Source organism: Sorghum bicolor, chromosome 10, assembly GCF_000003195.3.
Source record: "Sorghum bicolor cultivar BTx623 chromosome 10, Sorghum_bicolor_NCBIv3, whole genome shotgun sequence".
Classification (NCBI taxonomy): Eukaryota; Viridiplantae; Streptophyta; class Magnoliopsida; order Poales; family Poaceae; genus Sorghum; species Sorghum bicolor.
The window spans coordinates 57899505-57910092 of NC_012879.2; positions in this window are offsets into that span (position 1 = coordinate 57899505).

The following is a 10588-nucleotide window of genomic DNA, read 5'->3' on the forward strand; positions in this document are numbered from 1 at the left end:
TCTCTGGATTTTCCTTGCCGTCGTATTTTTTAAGTTTTTCGAGTTTGAAATTGCGGGGCCACACGACTTGGCGGAGGTGTGAGGAGAACTGCCTTAGGCCCGCAGGACCGTGAGTTGCATCGTACTCGATGCGGCGCAGGTTTTCGTGGACTGCCCTCTCTGCGGCGCGCCTGTTGATGCGGTCCCGGGCATCTTTGGGAGGGATGTTGTGGCGGAGATCCCTGTGTTGATTTTCTTCTTGGCCGCGTGCGCGGTTCTGCTGGCGGCGGCCATCGGCGTCCCGACCACCATCGTCGCGCCGTGAGTCCCCTTGACGGTTGTCGGGGGAGCGGCTGCGGTGACGCCTGCTGGGTGAGGCCCGGCTACGATTAGTCTGGTCGGAGGCGGCTTCCGTATAAGAAACGTCCTGGACTCTCTTGAGCAGGGTAGCTGTCTGTCCCATTGCGGCGATCAGGTGTGCTCGGATGCTGGTCCGGACTCCCTGGCATTCGGGGGTGTCAGGAAGCCGATCCAGGTTGGCCATGGCGACAGCCACGTTGGCGCTTGGCGTCTTGTAGACCGGCTGATCCCCGACCATGTCAAAGGCATCGTTGAGGTTACTTGGTGGCATCTGTTGTTGCTCGTCCGCACGTCGTCGGGCGCGATCGGCGTTACGCTGTTCGCGGAGTTGCCTCTGGTCATCTGTTTCTCCGTCAACAGCCGGTTCGTCGGCGCTGACATTGAACACAATATCCCCTCGCCGGGGGGGAATATCGGGAATCGGTCGAAATCCAGAGGGTGTGAAGGAAAATCCAGGTCGTAGCCCTCGTCTTCGGTGTTTATAACCTCGGTGGGGACGGAGCCGGTGCTTGAGTTGGTGCTGGAAACGTGGCCGTCCCGTAGCTCTCGGATTGTCACCATGTTGACATGGTGACGGTTGTTCCTTGTCGGCGACCAGCCCGCTTTGCTGAAAACGGATTGGACATGCTGTGAGTAAACAGAGGCCGAGTTGTTCAGGCCGCAAGGATAGTCTTCCTTTTTGAGCTCGACGGATCGTCCTGAGGGGGTTGAGGTTATCGTCAGGGACGTTCCCAGCCGTTCGTGTGTGGGGACACGAGTTGGCCGGCGGGATTTCGAAAAATCCGCTCGAGCAGCTTGGTCGGGCCGGCGCAGAACTCCATCTATTAGTTGGGAGACTTCGAGTAGCTTGGAGTCAGCGCGATCGAGCGCTTGGAGGAGGTCCGAGCAGTCGATCTCCTTTCCCTTGTAGAGTGGGAACGGTGGTCGGGAGCTTGGTGTCGTCATGCGTGTGGTCGGAGACGGCGTGATCTCAGATTGGATCTGGATCTCTTTCGGAACCGTGGTCGCGAAGCCGTCGCTGCACGTCGTCCACGTGACCTGGCCGACGGTGAACGTGAGGCCTTCGGGCACGGTCGCGGAAGCTGGGATCGTGACCATCTTGTTCGCCGGAAAAGTTGCACGCACTCCCCCTACCTGGCGCGCCACTGTCGACGAAAGCTAGTCGGCAGTCTACCTTGGGGTATACCCACGGTAGTAGTTTTTCGGTAGACGGTGCGCAAACTACGAACTCGATGGTGACGCAAGACACGGACAAGCTTTTTATCCAGGTTCGGCCGCCGAGTTGGCGTAATACCTACGTCCTGCGTCTGGTGTATTGATTTGTGTTGAGAGAATATGATGTGATAGGGGGGTCCCTTGCCCCTCCTTATATAGTCTGGAGGGCAGGGTTACAGATCTGGAAACTAATCCTAGTCGGTTACAATTGCCATAGATAATTCGATATCAATTCCTATTCTAACCGACTAGAATCCTGCTTGATCTCCACGTCTTGTTTCCTTGCGCGAAACTCCGAGCTGTCGGATCAAGCTGGTGTACGTGGCACTGATGAGTCGACCCACCACTATGGGTGCCCTAATACCTCGTTTATCTCAAATTATAAGTCCTTTTGAATTTTTAGTACATATAATTTGTTATGTATTTAGACATATATTATATCTAAATGTATTGTAAAATGGATGTACCAAAAAAATCAAAATAACTTATAATTGGTAACGAAGGGAGTAATAGTTTTTTCACATTAGGAGGAGGTTTGTCCGTAGATATAATTGTGAAGAAAATTCTCAATCTTATATGAACTTTCAACATGATATTAAATGATATTGTGTACCTTCTACCATCAGTCGTACAGCTGTGACTCTAAAGTTCATTTTGTATTATATGATCATAAGCACTGCAAGTCTATTAAAATCTTTACGTACCATACCATATCAAATATTCAAATACATGTGGCTAATATATATTGGTATACCATATGGAGAGAAGAATCCATGTAAATTCTCCTACCACGCCACACACACTAACACCGCCCCGCCGTGTCACGTCACGCGTCGTGGCCCCGGGAGCGCGCGCTGCTTTCATTACTAATGCGTGCCACTGGGCTGCAAACGACGGGGACAACGTGTCGTCTCGTTTATTAGGAGTATATAATAATCTCTGGAAAAATAATGAGACTTAGGGCCTGTTTGGTACAGCTCACAACAGCTTCATGAGCTGTTGTGAGCTGTTTTTTTTGCCAAACACTTATTTTCAAAACAGCTTCATAGGTGAAGCTGTTTTTCCCCTCCTCTCACAAAAACATAAGTTGGATGAAACTGAAAAAAAGTAGCTTATTGTAGCTTCTCCCTCATTTCTCTCTCTCAACTATGCATGAAGTAGTTGGTGAAGCTATTTTGCCAAACACTTAACCACCAGAACATTGGCATGTAATTGGTTAATTATATAAAAATCTCTGTGGCGAGAAAAAAGTGCACGTAACGACGGACATTGTCACGTGTGGTGGGGTGTGAGGAACGAATTCTCGGTGCAACGTCGTCTCTGCATTCTGCACAGTCCAGCAGTGACAGTGAGGGGCTGGGAAAACTGATCGATCCGTACGTTCCCGTAGCGGTGATTCTACACGGACGATCGACGTGGCTTGATTGCTTGAAGAGCCGTCGGCTTTCTTGTATACGTTCGTACTCCTACATAATCTGCCAAATATGTAGCGACATGCCAGGAAAATAAAGGTAAAACAAAAACATGACGGGACAAAGTAAGCTCGAACCGTGTCACCGTAGAATAACCAGCAACTAGCAAGCTACAGTACTGGGTAGCGGACGCGCATCGATCGACTAAAGGCCAAAAAGCTATTAACTGCGATTGGATGGGCAACAAACACACCAATAACACCTTCGTTCTCAGTTCTCACGTACCTCTCCCGAGAGACGGCGACGTGAGAGTACGTCAAGATCACACGTAACAAATAAAGCCTTGCTTTATTTAGCGCATAAATAAAAAACGATGGAGTTGTACGTATTTCAAGCAGTCACGCAAACAAATTGAAGCCGACAACCAGAGGAAGCTAGACGACAACAAGGGCAGCTTTGTCGTAGGTCGCAATCGTGTATCTCGCAGTGCACTTGCAGCATCTTGTGCCTTTGTGTGTAGTGCGCGGCGGCAGAGCTTTGCATCGGCGGCGGCGTGCGGATCCGCAGCATCCCCGGGACGGGAGAGACAGAGGCGGGTGCGGGGTGCAGCGGTGCTGTTGTTCGTTTGGCTAAAAAAAAAAAGTAGCGTTGACTAATTTGTAGTCTAAATATGGAGCGTGAGATAGATGTTGTTTAGTTTCAAAAAATTTAGACCCTGTTTGGTTCCACCAACTAAATTTTAGTTAGCTAAACTTTAGTCACTTTAGTAGCTAAAGTCCAAACACATTGACTAAAAGTAGTTAAAATAGTTTAGTTTCATTAGTCATCTAAGAGTAGCTAAAATAATTTTAGCTAGCCAAAATTTAGTTGGTGGAACCAAACAGGGCCTTATTTTTTTAGATTTTTCGTCACATTAAATCTTCCGACACATACATATAATATTAAATAAAGAATAAAAAAATAATTAATCGTATAATTTTACAGTCTCCATTTTATAAAAAAATTTAAAACTAATTAAACAAGGCCGTAGTATATGCTAGTAGAGCCGCGCAACTGACGTATAGTCCAGTACGAACACATACACGTGTTTATGCATAGAAAAAAAATTGGTATTTGCCCTTATATAATGGTATTATCAGTAACCCTCTATAGATAGTCTCTGAACTCTGATGGTCCAACGTCCAAGTAAGTGCTTCTGGTCTCTCTTATTATTGCTTGTGCCGTCATGCCGTGCATGGCAAAAGCGTATGCTAACAGCAATGCACCCATATAGGTAGACATGCCATGCTATCATCCTCTATGTTCGTTTGAGTTTATCAGCTAACATCAGTTAATATAGAATAATCTTTTTTTTCACAACAAATCAGTATTAGCATTAGCATCCCAATCAAAATAAACATGAGGGCCGCGTGGCCAAAAGCAGCAGCAGCAGCAAGTGCTCGAATAAACTAACTGATCAAATTGTACACGTCACCATCCTTGCTTGCTTTGCAATTGCTATTTGCATGATGGTGACACTAGTACACAGAAGCACTATACAGGCGGTTCCCAATCCCTTTTCACAGGCGGTTTGGAGAACTGCCTGCGCTGGGTGCCTGTGGAAATCAAGAGTTTCCACATGCGGGTAACCTAGAACCGTCTGTAGAAATATATTTCTACAGGCGGTTCAGCTATGCAACCCGCCTGTAGAAATGAACTTTCTACAGGCGGTTCTCATTATATAACCGCATGTGTTAAAAATTTTAAATCTCCCGCCCAATTCTAAATTTTCCCACCAGAACCTTTTTTCATTTTATATTTTAATATGTACATACAACATATATATATATATATACACGTAATATTCAAACTACTGAAGCCTAGAGATCATGTAAACCATTGCAACATGCAATTCATTTATATATACTGTTACTTTACATAAGGTTACATTAATTACAAACATGATCACACATCAAGTTTTTTCTGTTACATGCATTAGAGGTTTCACCTCTGAAACCTCTGCTCTAATAACCGGATCGAGTTAGCTTAAGCCTACTAATCTCCCTTAGCGCTCCGTATTCAGGCTTTGCTAGGGCGCTGGTCCGATCGTGATATTTCCCTTCGCTGGGAATGACTTCTCGCAACATGAATTTGCAGAGGTCCTCAACTATGTTGTATAAAGTGGCTTCACTCATGCTCTTCGCCTTTTCAAAGTCTTTTTGCTGCACAGGAAGTTAGAAAACATCATATATTTAATGTTCATAATACATAATTAACAACCTTAATTACTTAGAGCATTAATTACCTTATAAGGGTTAGTCATATATCTTCCACCCTCTCTCATGAACTCACATACGTAGAATCCACAGTGGACCGATCCTAGTGGTTGCTTGTGACACTATATAAAGAAAAAGAGCATATTTGTGAGTTGCAACATGATGCGTATTCTATGTATATAGCTAGCGAGAATAACTTGGTAAACTTTCATACGTACCGGCCACTTATAAAAGAACCTCAAAGGCTGCCCCTGTATTCCTGACTCGCACTTTCCCCCTTTAATCTTATAATACCTATAGGCCTTATGATATCAAAAACATTCTGCAAGTTATTGTCAAACTCTTATAAAATTTTGTATGCATATTTTACTTAGCTTACCGTTCTAAGAGAGAAATGAATGGTGCATAAGTTGTTGGTTCATAGTCTGCGGAGTCTAGGACATGCACACGTCCATGCTTGGGATTAATCATTAAGCAGATCCAGTGGTCCCTGAGAGAATGAACTTTGTGATCAAAGTGCGCATTTTAACTATTAATACGATGCATGCAAACTGACACTTACCTAAAGTGATATGGTGCGAATATTAATTCCCTGTCTTGAAACTCTAGCATTGTCATGGCTAGGTAGAGGCCATAACTAGCTATTTGTTTCTTTTCCCTTTTCTTTATTTCGTCCTCCTGCTCTTTTGGATCCAAACCTTTTAAGGAGTCATGATCTTTTCCGATCCTAAAAGTGTGCTCGTCCTCACATATCCTCATTGGGCTCATATACGCGACCCTTTTATTCGCATTAGTGCTTGGATCCGGACCGTACCGCATCTGTTGCTGTTCATATTGCATTCTGCAACGTGCACTTGTATGTTAGTATTAAAATTTAATGTAACTCACAAATAATAACTCACAAATTTAAAGCATTGTATGAGTGACATTTACAATGCAAACCCAGTTATGAGCTGCACATCGAGTCTTTGTAGGTTCATCATTAACCACATGTCCTCGAAGGTCACAATTGCTCTTGTATGATCACTATTAAATGCCTCTGCTGGTATATCTACACTGATCCGTGTCAATGCCAACAGAAGCTGCTCTCATATACCAGTCATGGAACCTTTTTACACCAGCTGGGACCTTTTTAAGTTTATCCCAAGTGAGTAGAGGCCTACCCAACTCATATTTCTTAGGGACATATTTATAATCATCTTTAGTGGGTGGCCTAATATTTACAAAGCTGGTTCAGACTTCTTCGCTGCCTTCTCGTGCTCAGCCAAGTCAACTAATTTTGTCGTGCGGCTCATTGCAATTCCTGACAAAAATAGGGCAGTACCAGCAGACTTCCTCTTCTTTGGCTCGAACGGCGAAACCAATTTGGGCACCGAAAATTTTAACTTTTTTGGTGGCGGTGGTGTCGTCTCGTCATCTTTGGTTGGTTGTGGTGGTGTCTCGGCATTTTTGGGTGGTGGTGGTGTGGAAGATTCTGGTGGTGCTGGCGAAGGTTGTGGTTTAGGTGATGGTGGTGGGGATGGTGGGTGAGGCATTATAGGTGAGGATGGTGGAGCGAAGATCGGAGAGGGTGGTAGACTCGGAAGAGTTATGTTACCACCGACATCTGGAAGGGACGACTCCTGAGTCAGTGGTACTTCTTGGGATGAAGGTTGTGGTACCTCAGACAACAGGACGTCTCGTCGAGGCCAAAGAATGAAATTCTTGATAGCTTGTCCCAGCTTCTCAATACCCTCAGGACCAGGAATGTCTAGCATGTCATCCTCATATCCTTGGACAACTGTCTGCACTTCCACCCTACAATAGTCCTCTGGAATTTCGCTACCATGAAACTGGCGCCCCGGGATTGCAAGTCCTGTGGCTACTTCCCTTGTACGATTATTGTTAAGACCGTACCTTATGACTAGGGAGAACTGGATACCGGTCCTTGTGTCCAGTAGACGCCACACTACTTGGGACAACTGGAGCCTGTTGTGATGTTGTCGGGGCGACCACTAGCTGCATCTGGCGAGGCTGACCACTCAATTGGCTAGACATTGCAGACGCCAGTCGCTGCATCAACTCAGGAGGAGGATCGGAGAGCATTTTATTCATCACCTGTTCGACTTCTTTCTTAGCCTCCTCCTTAAAAAAATTAGACAATTCTTCCTTGTAGCGATCGCGTTTTCTATACATTCCTTCCCACTCTGGTCCGAATCCTTCTTTCCATCCTTCCTTGGATGAGATACCTCGTACACGACCGGGATGCTCTGAGTTACCCAGAGCAACAGTAAGAACATCCTTCTCCCTTTGTGGCTTAAATTCGCCTGCTTTCTGCTTAGCTGCCACCTTGAAAATATTCTTCGCAGCCTCTTCGACCATTGGGTCAGCAAATGACAAGCCAAAATTGGCATTCTTTGCCGGTACCCGAGCACGAACCCACCGCGAGCCCCTGCGACCAAGTTGGTCAGGGAGCGCCGGCAAACCCTGAGCCCTCTGCGCTTCATCCTCTTGCTCCCATTGGGCAAGCTTGCGCTGGTAACCACCTGTGCCTAGGTGGTGGTGGTACTTGTTCCTTTTTGCGAGTTCAGATTTGGATTCGCTCAAAGCTTTGAACTCATCAGAATTCCTCTGCTCTAGAAACACTGGCCACTGACCAGCCGTGATTTTATACCTCTTTATCGGGTCCAACCCTTTCTTTGCCCACTTTGAATTCAACTCAGACTTGTAATTCCTAAACATGATCCCCCGTTGCTTCAATGTGTGCTCTTTTACGAGGTCTTCTGAACCCTGAGGTAAAACAAACCTCGTAAGCAGCCTGTTCCACATTCTTGTGATCTCATTGTTGTCCACATTTTTCCACTCCCTGACTGTGATGTCAAGATGGTCCCTAACTAAGAAACCGAGTGTGTTACGCCACTTAGGTAAGGTCTCCGCTGGAGCTAAGGGTTGTCTAGTCGCACTGACATGTGTAACTCTATAAGTTACTTTTGGGAACTGATTCAATCCTCTTTCACCTCGTTTCCTTTTGTTCCCGGTCTCAGTGGTCGTCTCCGTCGTCGGCTCAGGTGCACTTTCATGTGCAACTTCTTCTTGGGATAGGATTTCCTCCATTTCTTTCAATTGAGATAGCACCTCCTATTCATATAAAGACATGTAATTATGAATGAGGCGCATAAAAGTATAGAAACATATAATTATGAACGAGTAATTCACCTCTTCTATCTCTGGGTTGTAATCGGGGTCACGTGCGTACTCACGACGGGCGTTCCTCTCTATGCGAGGATCAGGAATGTCGCTTACCGAGGTCTCGTACGAAGGAGTTGACTCACGTGACCCTTCTGCCTGCTCCGTGTTGTGGGACCCTTGTTCCTTCTCTGCGTGCTCGGGCCTTTTTTCTTGCTCCGTGCGGTCGGACCCCTTTTCTTGCACGGTGGGGCTAGACCCTGGTGCCTTCTCGGTGCAGTCTGACCCTTTTTCTTGCACCGTGGGGCCGGACCCTGGTGCCTTCTCGGTGTGGTCTGTCCCTTTTTCTTGCACGGTGGGGCCAGACCCTGGTGCTTGCTCCATAGGGCCGGACCCTTGTGCCTGCTCCGTGTTTTCACTTGGAGAAGTCGTCATTGCAAGATTCTAAAGCATATATGTTATCAGAAATGTTATATAGTATAGTATGAACATTGAAGATAATACTCTAAGTCAATCATTGACTAATAAATAGTTGACTTATAAATAATTAAAAGTGAATATTTGCTACATGTTTTCTAGAAAGCTTACTAAATTGTGAACTTTGTTCTAAACATTACTTTAAAATACTATAACTACACATGTGCTTAACCAAAAATTGTGTTGTTTAGCTTTTGGGAAAGCTTATGAAAAGTACTACAACTCATATATTTACCTTAAGGCAAGATTCACATCTTAACTGAGTCAGACAATATAAACATGCAAATCTACTAAGAATAAGAGCAAAGCAACACATCTTAACTGAGTCAAACAATATAAACATGCAAATCTACTAAGAATAAGAGCAAAGCAACATAGGGCATTAGTTATTTTTATATCTCTTAATCTACTATTCCTAAATTCATGAAACAATTACTAGACCTCCAATATCATATGAAAAGCATATCACAATAATTTCATATTTATTTGAGCACTACTACTACAGTTATGAAAAAGACAAATACAATAAGCAATTAAAACCTAACTACCTAAATCTATTTTTAAAGCTAAAATTTCAAACTAAAACATGACATATTATAGATCTACTGGATAGACAATTTTACAAGGATTCCAAAAAGTCTATATTTGCTATTTTATGATTTTTCTAGCATTTACTATGATTTTCCAAATATCATTCCAAAAACAAATCACATGGTTACTGACGTGTGGGCCCCACACTTTACAGCTAATAATTCAAACAAAAACATGTAATATTATAGATCTACTGCATAGAGAATTTTATAAGGATTTCAAAAAGTCTATATTTGCTATTTTATGATTTTTCTAGCATTTACTATGATTTTCCAAATATGAGACAATTTCCTTCCCAAAAAAATCATCTGGTCACTGACGTGTGGGCCCCACATGTCAGGATATCTTCAACCTCGCGCATGGCAGGGTTGTGTGGCCGTGCTGCGTAGGGGAGGGTGGGGGATCTTCTCGGTGGTGCGCTGGGCAGGGGAGGGGGTGGGGGAACGGGAGGTGGGGGTGGGCGGCGGCGGCGGCGGGGGGGAGGCCAGGGGGCAGCGGCGGCGGCGGCTGCAGCGCGGCCGTGACCGGAGAAGAGAGGGGCGGTGGGCACTCATACCGGAGAAGAGAGGGGGCGAGCATACCAGGTCGAGCGTGGAGGAACGACGGCGGTGGAGACCGGAGGCGGAGCGGCGGCGAGCTCGGCGGCGAAAATCGGCAGCCTGACGGCGTCGATTTGAATTCAACTGGCGCCTTCGGGACTTGGAAAATTTTAGGTCTGGGTGCGACCTATATAGGGGCACCATTTCTACAGGCGGTTTGTATTGACCACCGCCTGTAGAAACCATTTCAACAGGCGGTGGTCAATGCCAACCGCCTGTAGAAATGCATTTCTACAGGCGGCTGGCTATGTGAACCGCCTGTAGAAATGCATTTCTACACGCGGTTTGCTATGTGAACCGCCTGTATAAATATTTTTCAATTATATTGTTTGTACATTATTTGTTGTAACATAATGTAAAATAACTTGTATATTATATTGTTTCTACATTATTTTTAATGTAAAATATATTTGTATCATATATTTAATGTATATTATAATATAATTATAATATGATTATATTGTTTCTAAATTTATTTTTAATTTTTAGTGTTATATATTCTTTGTATATTGATATTATAATATGATTATATTGT